We start from the raw sequence: 12,500 nt of genomic DNA on the forward strand, positions 1-12,500 counted from the left end.
TCACATTTTTCGTTTGTTTTTAGTTTTGTTTTTTGTTTCCATTTCTAGAATTCACTCCTTTTTCTGTGATGTTTGTTTTATATATTCTACCCCACCTTCTATGTGTGTGTGTGTGTATGTGTGCATGCATGTGTGTGTGTGTGTGCATGTGTGAGTGTGCATGTGTGTGTGCGTGTGTATGTGTGTGCATGTGTGTGCATGTGTACATGCGTGGGTGTGTGCATATGAGTGTGTGTCTCTCGCTTTCTTTCTCTCTCTCTCTCTCTCCTCTCTCTCTCTCTCTCTCTCTCTCTTCTCTCTCTCTCTCTCTCTCTCTCTCTTTTCTTTTTTCCTCATGCATTTGAAATTCTTGACTGCTGCACAGCCTCAATGTACCAACACTGATTACTCCCACCAGTAAATACCAGAAGTCTATTCTTATTCACTGTTTTGATAAGTAACAGCCTCAGTTTTCCACCCCCTGGGACTACCATTGTCTTATCTGCATCCCATAATACACACACACACACACATCATGCACCTGATAGCCCAACCCTCCACCTCTCTGCCAGTCTCTCTCTCTCTCTCAGATCAGGATCCTGAGGTGACTCACTTAACAATGATAACACTTGTAACAGCAATAACAACAATCATAACATTAGTAATTCTAATTGGTAGCAGTAATATACAGCACTTTCGTAGTATATGGTGTGAAGGCGCATGGCTCAGTGGTTAGAGCATCGAGCTTCCAATCATGAGGTTGTGAGTTCAAATCCTAGATAGGGCTGTGTGTTGTGTTCTTGAGCAAGACACTTTATTTCACATTGCTCCAGTTCACTCAGCTGTAGAAATGAGTTGCGATGTCACAGGTGCCAAGCTATATCGGGATTTGCCTTTCCCTTGGATAACAAGGGAGAGGAGAGGCTGGTATGCAGGGGTGACTGCTGGTCTTCCAGAAACAACCTTGCCTGGACTTGTGTCTGGAGGGTAACTCTCTAGGTGCAATCCCAAGGTCAGTCATGACCGAAGGGTGGGGTGGGGTCTCAATAGGTAGTATATGTGACAGAGTGTTGGAAAATGAAGAAATGATGGCAAATTAAATGTAATCATCATCATCATCGTTTAGCATTTGCTTTCCATGCTAGCATGGGTCGGACGGTTCAACTGGGGTCTGGGAAGCCAGAAGGTTGCACCAGGCCCAGTCTGATCTGGCAATGTTTCTACAGCTGGACGCCCTTCCTAATGCCAACCACTCCGTGAGTGTAGTAGGTGCTTTTACGTGCCACCGGCACAGGTGCCAGACAAGGCTGGCAAACGGCCACGATCGGATGGTGCTTTTTATGTGCCACCGGCACAGAGACCAGGTGAGGCTGGCAATGGCCACAATCGGATGGTGCTTTTTATGTGCCACCGGCATGGAAGCCAGTCGGGGTGGCGCTGGCAACGGCCATGTTCGGATGGTTCTCTTACGTGCCACCAGCATTGGTATCACAGCTGCAATTTCCATTTGATGTAGATCGATTTTGATTTTGATTTTCACTTGCCTCAACAGGTCTTCACAAGTAGTTTTGTGTCCCAAGAAGGAAAGGTATGCATAAGTGGACCAGCTACAACCCAGGTAGAGGCCATGGGTTATGGTCTCACTTGTCCTGCCGGGTCACTTGTCCTGCCAGGTCACTTGTCTTGCCAGGCATTCACTTGTCCTGCCGGGACAAACATAAATGTGTGTATAGATTGTGTGAATCCTAGGAAATGAAGTGTTTTGCTCCAGAACACAATGCGTCACCTGGGTCCAGGAATTGAAATTGAGATGAGACTAGTTACAGGTAACTCATCAGCAAATTATTTCCAGATGTGGTCCACAAACAAGATAAATAAATGACTAGAAGGACTGCCATTATGATAACTTGCTGCAGCTTAACATAATGACAGTTGACAATGAGCTTCCTTAACATGGCTGACAATTTACATGGACATGATGGTTTGTGTATCATTTCAGAGACTACAGATATGGTTCAAGAAATAAAGAGGGAGTAAGATTCTTAGGTGGAGGTGCATGGCTTAGTGGTTAGGGTGTCAGCATCATGATCGTAAGATTGTGGTTTCAATTCCTGGACCCAGGTGACGCATTGTGTTCTGGAGCAAAACACTTCATTTCACATTGCTCCAGTCCACTCAGCTGGCAAAAAGGAGTAATGCAGCGATGGACTGGCGTCTCGTCCAGCTGGGGAACACATACGCCATAGAAACCGGGAAACCAGGCCCATGAGCCTGGCTAGGCTTTAAAAGGGCGCAAAGAAGAAGATTCTTAGAGTTTTGTGATATAACTGATTTAACAATTTGTAACATGCGCTTCATGAAACAGCTAATTACCTCATCACCTACCAATCTGGTGGACATGCAAGTCAGATAAATTTCATTCGTACCAGAAATCAGAACAGGGAGATTACAAAAATAAAACATTTCTTGTGAAGAATGCACTTAGAATACACTTTCCAACATAGATTAGTGATTAGTGACTTCAGAGTCAGAGACAGGACACAATATGCAGAAAGAAAACATGGAATTTTTGTACAATATGATTACCACACACTATATATCCACTGTATTTATACTGTGAATTTAGGTATAGGAGTGGCAGTGTGGTAAGTAGCTTGCTTACCAACCACATGGTTCTGAGTTCTGTCCCACTGCATGGCACCTTCAGCAAGTGTCTGCTACTATAGCCTCAGACTGACCAAAGCCTTGTGAATGGATTTGGTAGACGGAAACTGAAAGAAGCTCATCATGGCCATTTGCCAGACTCGTCTGGCACCTGTGCCGGTGGCACGTAAAAAGCACCCACTACACTCACGGAGTGGTTGGCGTTAGGAAGGGCATCCAGCCGTAGAAACATTGCCAGATCAGACTGGGCCTGGTGCAGCCTTCTCGCTTCCCAGACTCCAGTTGAACTGTCCAACTCATGCTAGCATGGAAAGCGGATGCTAAACGATGATGATGATGATGATGATGTATATATATGTGTGTGTTTGTGTGTGTGTGTGTGTGTGTGTGTGTGTGTGTGTGTGTTTGCGTGTCTGTGTTTGTTCCCCCAACATCGCTTGACAACTGATACGGGTGTGTTTATGTCCCCATAACTATGCAGTTCAGCAAAAAAGAACGATAGAATTTTGATCAGTATACACGGAGAAAGGAGAGGGCAGGGAGAGAACCAGGGATAACTGTGGATCCTACTGTTGATATTGCTACTGTTCTTGCTGCTGCTGCTGTTGTGGCTGCTGCATCTGCTGCAGCTATACTATCGATAAAACAACTGATGCTGCTACTGTGCTGTTGTTGCTGTGGCTCCTGCAGTTGCTGCTGCTGATGGTGATAGTGGTGGTTGGTGGTGGTTGGTGGTGGTTGTGGTGGAGTCTGGCAGTGAGGAGGAGGAGGAGGAGGAGGAGTAGCTTGTTGCTACTGCTATTGCTGATGATGATGGCAATGATGATGATGATAATGGTGGTGGTAGTGAGGAGGAGGAGGAGGAGGACAACTATGACAACGATGACAACAATGGTGATAACAACAATGATGACAATGGTTTGGTGATGTTGGAAGTGGTTGGGGAGAGGATGATTCTTATGGTAGTGCTGGTGGTAGTGCTGGTGGTAGTGGTTGTGGTGATGAGATGCTGATAATGATGATGATAACTGTAATGATGGCTATGATGATGATGATGCTTTTTGTTTTTTATTAATGTCCCAGTTTCAGACTTTAAAAGAAAATACATTTCCATGTCACGGACTCTGAAACCAACTCAATGTTTGCACTACAACTACCACCACCACCACCAATACCAACACCATCAGTAATATGACCAACACCACCACTACTACCATTACTATTACTACTATCACTGTCATCATCATCAATATTACCACCACCATCACCACCACCACCAACACTAAGATCAACATTACCAACACCACCATCACCACCATCACCACCAATGAAACTACCACCACCACCACCACTACTACCACCATCGTTATCATCATCATTATCATAATCACTATCATTACCACCACCTCACCACTGCCACCACCACTACCATCATCATCACTGCCACCCTATTACCAACATCAACCCCAACATTATTGCCATTACCACCACCACCACCACCACCACCACCACCATTACAACTGCCTACACTGCCATCTTCAGCATCACTACTGTTGCAATAACCAACACCACTACTACTACCACCACCATCCCAACAAAAACCCAGATACAACTACCACCCACACCACCACTATCACCACCATTGCCACCACCATCAACATCACAACCATGAATACCACAACTACCAACACAGCCACCAGTACCACCACCAACATCACTACCACTACATCAACCATTAACAATACACCCACCAGCATCACCACCACCACTCTTACCACTACTAATACAATCAACACAACCATCATCAACACCAGACCACTACCTCTACTACATCCAACACTATAACAAGCCAGTAGTCGGATTAACAAACTAATCCATCGACAAGAGATTATGTTGTATTAGTCAGCAAAAATCCTCAACAGAGATTAAATCTCTAATACCTAGACTGACTTTTGTTTTTTTATTCTTCAGACTGTCCATTGATTTAGGAAATGTCTGCAAATTAACAATGACTAGGCAAAGACTAACTTGTCAAGGTTAGAGTTCACATCACATAGAGATCAATTTTACTTATCATTATTCATAGATAAACAAAGATGTACCAGTTATGTATTGCGGTCTGTAGAATTGGTTGTCGTCCTTGCTATTTCTTATTTTAGTTTATTCTTTTATTCTTTTTCTTGTTTCAGTCATTTGACCGTAGCCATGCTGGAGCAGAGCCTTTTTGTTGAACAAATCAACCCCCAGGACTTATTCTTTGTAGGCCTAGTACTTATTCTATCGGCCTCTTTTGCCAAACTGATAAGTTAGTGGGGCATAAACATGCCAGCATCGATTGTCAAGCATTAGTGGGGTACACACACATACACAAATATATACATACTATTTTTACTCTTTTACTTGTTTCAGTCATTTGACTGTGGCCATGCTGGAGCACCGCCTTTTTTAGTTGAGCAAATCGACCCCAGGACTTATTCTTTGTAAGCCTAGTACTTATTCTATTGGTCTCTTTTGCTGAACTGTTAAGTTACAGGGACATAAAGACACCAGCATTGGTTATCAAGCAATGTTGGGGGTACAAACACAGACGCACAAACACATACACACATACATATATATATATATATATATATATATACGATGTGCTACATATATATATGATGGGCTTCTTTCAGTTTCCATCTACCAAATCCCCTTACAAGGCTTTGGTCGGCATGAGGCTATCGTAGAAGACTCTTACCCAAGGTGCCACGCAGTGGGACTGAACCTGAAGCCACATGGTTTGGAAGCAAACTTCTTACCACACAGCTATGCCTATGCCTATACAGCCACTCCTACACCTAGTAACAATGTAAGAAATCACCAAATAACTATTATTCTGTGACTGAATCAGCTTATGAATTCCAATCTGGTTAAAAGCTCAACTTTGCCTGTCACTTTTCCAGAAGTTGATAGAATAAAGTACCAGTCATGTACTGGGGGGGGGGGTCAATGTAATTGTCTAGTCTTCCCCAATCCTCAAAATTATTGGTTTTGTGTTTAAATTAAAGATAATTATTATTGTTGTGGTGAAGATGGTGAGCTGGCAGAATTATTAGAATGCCATGCAAAATGCTTAACAGCATTTCATCCATCTTTATGTTCTGAGATCAAATTCCGCTGAAGTTGTGCTTGCCTTTTATCCATTCAAAGTCAATAAAATAAATAGCAGTTGAGCACTGGGGTCAATGTATTTAACTTACCCCCTCCCTTCAAATTGCTGGCCTTGTGCCAAAATATGAAACCCCTATTATTATTATCATTATTATTATCATTATTATTATTATTATTATTATTATTATTATTATTATTATTATTATGTAGCCGTACACAGCGCTGCCCTGACTGGCCTCCGTGCCGGTGACACATAAAAAGCACCATCCGATCGTGGCCGTTGCCAGCTTCATCTGGTTTCCGTGCTGGTGGCACGTAAAAAGCACCATCCGATCATGGCCGGAGTGGTTGGCGTTAGGAAGGGCATCCAGCTGTAGAAACACTGCCAGATCAAACTGGGCCTGGTGCAGCCTTCTGGCTTCACAGACCCCAGTTGAACCATCCAACCCATGCTAGCATGGAAAGCAGACGTTAAACGATGATGATAATGATGATGATTATTATTATTATTATTGTTATTATTATTATTGAGTGAGAGAGCAGTGCATGCCATCAAAGTGACACTGGGGTAAAATATACACACTGTCCAGTATACTCATCATGACTACGTCTGGCGATGTGGTGATTTCATATCAAGGTAAACAGCACATGACCTTGCAGGTGAGGACCAGTTAGAATTTTCTTCTGGTCAAGTAACCCATCCTGTTCAAAAGGTCCCTGAATAAGGGTTGTTTAAGGATGTTGAATGAAACACCCATGTTTCCAAAGGTGAATTAACCAAACCCCAAAGAATTCCTCTCAACACATGGCTATGATGCTCCCCCACTACTTCTGCTCGTGATCAGAGATGCACATATCGTCAGCCACTAAGGGACATGCTCAACTGGTTAAGGTCAAACATTGGACAAGCAAATCTGTGGTACTGAGCAGAATATTTGCTGTAGCCCATCTTTTATACCAAGACAAAACAATGTACATGATAACACTTCCAGTCAGTTAAGATCAAAATCCACGAGAGGCACTGCCTGGTACCACATCAGGGCATTTATTATTATTGTTCTTATCAGGCAGCGAGCTGGCAGAATCATTAGCATGCCAAACAAAATGCTTAATGGTATTTCATCCAGGCGGTGAGCTGGGAGAAGCGTTAGCACGCCGGGCATAATGCTTTGCGGTATTTCGTCTGCCGTTACGTTGTGAGTTCAAATTCCGCCGAGGTCGACTTTGCCTTTCATCCTTTTGGGGTCGATAAATTAAGCACCACTTACGCACTGGGGTCGATGTATTCGACTTAATACCTATGTCTGTCCTTGTTTGTCCCCTCTATGTTTAGCCCCTTGTGGGTAATAAAGAAATAGGTATTTCATCCATCCTTACATTCTGAGTTCAAACTTTCCTGAGGTCAACTTTACCTTTCATCCTTTCGGGATCAATAAATTAAGTACCAGTTGTGTACTGGAATCGATCTAATCAACTGCCCCCTCCCACCAAATTTCAGGCCTTGTGCCTATAGCAGAAAGGATCATCATCATCATTATTATTATTAAAGTAAATTTGCTTGGACATCAGAAAAAAAATGATGTACAGTATTGGTTAAGATTCTTTAAATTGTATAGTACAAACCCTACAAAAGTTAGCTTGGCCTTTTCTCTCTCTGGAGTTCATCATCATCATCATCCTCATTTAACGTCCGCTTTCCATGCTAGCATGGGTTGGACGGTTCAACTGGAGTCTGGGGAGCCCGAAGGCTGCACCAGGCCAGTCAGATCTGGCAGTGTTTCTACAGCTGGATGCCCTTCCTAACGCTAACCACTCCGAGAGTGTAGTGGGTGATTTTATGTGCCACCGACACAGGTGCCAGACGAGGCTGGCGAACGGCCACGCTCGGATGGTGTTTTTATGTGCCACCGACACAGGTGCCAGACGAGGTGGCAGACGGCCACGCTCGGATGGGTGTTTTATGTGCCACCGACACAAGTGCCAGATGAGTCTGGCGAACGGCCACGATCGGATGGTGCTTGTTACGTGCCCACAGCACGGAGGCAGTCGATGCGGTACTGGCTACGGCCACGTTCGGATGGTTTTCTTGTGTGCCACCGGCACTGGTACCACAAAGATACAAATTCCATTGATGTTCATCTATTTTGATTTGGTTTGATTTTCACTTGCCTCAACAGGTCTTCACAACTGTCACACATTGCCTCAACAGGTCTTCACAAGTGTCACATACTTGCCTCAACAGGTCTTCACAAGTGTCATAAGAAGGAAGGTATGCACAGGTGGACTGACTACGTCCCAGGTAGGGCCCACGGGTTATGGCCTGACTAGTCTTGCCGGGTCTTTGGATGGTGTTTTTATGTGCCACCAACACAGGGCCAGATGAGGATGGCGAACGGCCACGATCGGATGGTGTTTGTTACGTGCCCACAGCACGGAGGCTAGTCGATGTGGTACTGGCTACCGCCACGTCGGATGGTTTTCTTGTGTGCCACCGGCATTGGTACCACAAAGATACAATTCCATTGATGTCATCTATTTTGATTTGTTTTGATTTGATTTGATTATGATTATTATTATTATTATTATTATTATCACTTGCCTCAACAGGCCTTCACAAGTGTCATTTGATTTGATTAGCACTTGCCTCAACAGGTCTTCACAAGTGTCATAAGAAGGAAGGTATGCACAGGTGGACTGACTACGTCCCAGGAAGGGGCCACGGGCTATGGCCTGACTAGTCTTGCCGGGTCTTCGGACAGGTGCCAGATGAGGCTGGCGAACGGCCACGATCGGATGGCGTTTGTTATGTGCCCACAGCACGGAGGCCAGTCGATGCGGTACTGGCTACAGCCACGTTCGGATGTTTTTCTTGTGTGCCACCGGCACTGGTACCACAGAGATACAGATTCCATTGATGTTCATCTATTTTGATTTGTTTTGATTTTTTGATTTGTTGATTTTCACTTGCCTCAACAGGTCTTCACAAGTGTCACAAGAAGGAGAGGTATGCACAGGTGGACTGACTACGTCCCAGGTAGGGGCCACCACGATCGGATGGTGTTTGTTATGTGCCCACATCACAGAGGCCAGTCGATGCGGTACTGGCTACGGCCACGTTCGGATGGTTTTCTTGTGTGCCACCGGTACTGGTACCACAAAGATACAAATTCCATTGATGTTCATCTACTTTGATTTGGTTTGATAAAATAAAATATGTACAATGTCAAAAATGGAATAATTTCCTCCTCTGAAACTTCGACCTTGTACCAATCTTAGAAATGATTATTTAAAGGTGGAAAGTTGGTGGAATCATTAGCATTTTGGACAAAAATGCTTAGTCACACTTCTTTTGGCTTCACATTCTGTGTTTAAATGTTGCTGAGTGTTGACTTCACTTTTTATCGTATCAGAAATGATGATATTGCAGGGGTGGGGGTGATGTAATCGACTAGCCCCTCTCCCAACCAAAATTTCAGGCCTTGAATCAAAACTTAGAAAGAATTAAGAATATTGTAACAAATTGGTGGGTATTGATTGGTAGAATTGGTAAACACACTTTAAGGCAGCGAGCTGGCAGAAATGTTAGCACACCGGGCGAAATGCTTAGCAGTATTTCATCTGCCATTATGTTCTGAGTTCAAATTCCGCCAAGGTAGACTTTGCCTTTCATCCTTTCGGGGTTGATAAATTAAGTACCAGTTATGCACTGGGGTCGATGCAATCGACTTAATACCTTTGTCTGTCCTTGTTTGTCCTCTCTATGTTTAGCCCCTTGTGGGCAATAAAGAAATAAGAATTGGTAAACACACATATAAAGTTGTGTTCTACCATCATCATCATCATCATCATCATCCTTGTCATCATCATCTTTGTCGTTGTCATCATTGTCAATATCATTATCATCATCATCATCAACATCATTTTTGTATCCGCCTTCCATGTTTTGCATTGGTTGGACGCTTTGACATGTTCCAACATGACTGCTACGCCATATTCCAATGTCTCAGTGTTGGCAAGGTTTCTAAAGCTGAATGCCTTTTTTTATTACACCAACCATTTTATAGAATATACTGGGTGCTATCTGTGGCTCTAGTATTAGTGATGTCACCATGTAATTGGCAAGAGTAAAGAATCATCATAGATGAAAGAAAAACATGAGAGAAAGGGCAAAGAATTTTGGCAGGCTACACACACACACACACACACACACACACACAGTCACAGAGGCAAACATAAAAACAATAACAATGAACATACAAATGATAGCAAAAGCAAAACAACAATAATTACAGCCAAAATGAACCATAACAAAATCTCCGAACTGTCAGGGTTAGACCCAAATAAGATCAGTAATGGTATTGTATGTCAACATGAATTAGCTGAATGAAATTCTTGGGGTTTTTTTGGGGTTTTTTTTTGCTATAATCCAGTAAAGTCAGTGTGTTGGAAGAATTATGATTGTATCATTCCTCTGTTTTTAGAATTTTACCAAATATCGAAGTGTTAATTTGTGTCATTGATGTCTATAGTAAGTTTATGTGGTCTACGGTATTGGCTGCCACCATTCCAAGTTCACAGTAACATGTCCCATGTCGGTGTCACAATTGAATTACACTTGTAAATAATTGTGATGATGATGATGTGGGCTTCCATAGAGGTTGATTGATTTATTTAACTGAAGAACACCAGACTCTGAGAATGAAAATCATGACAGGCACATCAAGCAGAACCACTGTTGGTGGCCTCACATCAAAGGAATCGCATGTGGGGACGGGTGGGGAGGCAGTCAACTGGAAATATTTCCTCGGCTATCTTCACCAACATCAACATCACTGCTACTGCCACCACTGACAACAACAACATCACCACTGGCACCACCATCATCACCACCATCAACATTACCAACAGCCACATCTTAAACTAAGGAATAGATATATAAAGGAAAGAATGAATGAATGAATGAATGAATGAATGAATGAAAGAATGAATGAATAGATGAATAAATAAAAGATGTAAGATTAACAAAAAGAACTTAATATTTTATTTTCTTTCATGGCTTCCAATTATGGTTGAAGTGAGAAACTGAAATAAAATGTCAGTTTTAATCACAAGAATCTCCAGTCAAATTCACATAAAAAACTTTTCTTTATTCCTTTTATCCTTTCATTCATTCTTTCTTTTTTTTCTTTCTCTCTCTCTCTCTTTCATTCATTCTTTCTTTCCTTTCTTCCTTTCTCTCCTTTCATCACTCTTTTCAAACTGACTTTTTCTTTTAGTCCAGTATTCCATTCAACATTTGCAATTGTTAATCCAGATATGTTTATTTTTTCCTCTCTCCTTTTTTATTTCCTTCTCTTCATGGTTTCGTTCCTCATTCTTTTCTGTAGAAGAGCATAGGCTCGAAATGTCAAAAACTTCTTCCATTTTTCATGAGCAGCAAACTAATACATTTTGTTTGTCATTCCTTAGTATGCCTGTGTCTTCTATTTTTTTCTTTCTTCTTTTCATACAATTATGAACCATAGTCCAATATATATTGGATTATCAAATTTTTTTTTCTACTTGGCACTCCATCTTCATATGTCTGCAAAAAAGTCAAATTTATTTAAATTTCAAAACAGTAAACAAAAAGTTGTCGAGGAAGAATAGATCTACGAAGGAAAGAACATCCATAAAACATTATGATAAAAAATATTTTCATCTTAATTCATAGAAATGGATTAAAATAAATGAAAAAAATTATAAACAAATTTATCTGAAAATCCAATATTACACACATACACTCACACACACACACACGCACATGTGTGTGTGTGTTAGGCAGAAGATCAGCAATTGTGAGGTGACTGACATGTTATTGTATGGATTTCAGAAGGATGAGAAAAAATATGAACTCAGAACTATATAATAATAATAATAATAATAATAATAATAATAATAATAATAATAATAATAATAATAATAATAATAATAATAATAATAATAATGATAATAATAATTATCTTTTCTACTAAAGGCACAAGGCCTGAAATTTTGGGAGAGGAGACTAGTCAATTATATTGACCCCAGTGCTTCACTGGTACTTATTTTATCAACCCCAAAAGGATGAAAGGCAAAGATGCCCTCAGTGGAATTTGAACTCAGCACATAGTGATAGGCGAAATATCACTAAGGATTTCATTCAGTGTGCGAACAATACTGCCAGCTCACCACCTTTATTATAATGATGATGATGGTGGTGGTGGTGGTGGTGGCGGCGGCGGTGGCGGCGGTGGTGGCGGCAGCGGTGGTGGCAGCAGCGGCAGCAGTGGCAGCGGCAGCAGCGGCAGCAGTGGCGGCAGCGGCAGCAGCGGCAGCAGTGGCAGCAGTGGCAGTGGCAGCAGTTGAAGCAGCAGTAGTGGCAGTGGCAGCAGTGGCGGTGGTGGTGGTGGTGATGGTGGTGGCACATATCTGATAGTTAATGACAGTGGTGGAAATATAATTATGTGCACATTATGTAAAGATGAACAGATGGATGTGTTTAAATATAAGTGTTTGTTCATATGTGTACATGTATGTGTGTGTGAGTGTATATACATATATATATATGAGAGGTAATGGTGTCAATAAGACCCAAAGGTGTCAGGTAATGCTGATTAAGTGCTATGGACAGACAATAGTTAAGCTCCAGGTTCAGTGATTATGTGAATGAGGAGTTCAATGCA

General features: G+C 42.1%; 1 long non-coding RNA gene across 1 annotated transcript in view; it reads right to left on the bottom strand.

Moving 5' to 3' along the window:
- Positions 1-11,119: 11,119 nt before the first annotated feature.
- LOC118767252 overlaps positions 11,120-12,500 on the bottom strand; it is a 99,054-nt gene continuing 97,673 nt past the window's right edge. The window contains exon 3 of the long non-coding RNA XR_005003155.1: positions 11,120-11,380. This is a non-coding gene — a long non-coding RNA (uncharacterized LOC118767252). The remainder of the gene's footprint in view (positions 11,381-12,500) is intronic.

This window comes from Octopus sinensis, linkage group LG20, assembly GCF_006345805.1.
Source record: "Octopus sinensis linkage group LG20, ASM634580v1, whole genome shotgun sequence".
Taxonomy (NCBI): domain Eukaryota; kingdom Metazoa; phylum Mollusca; class Cephalopoda; order Octopoda; family Octopodidae; genus Octopus; species Octopus sinensis.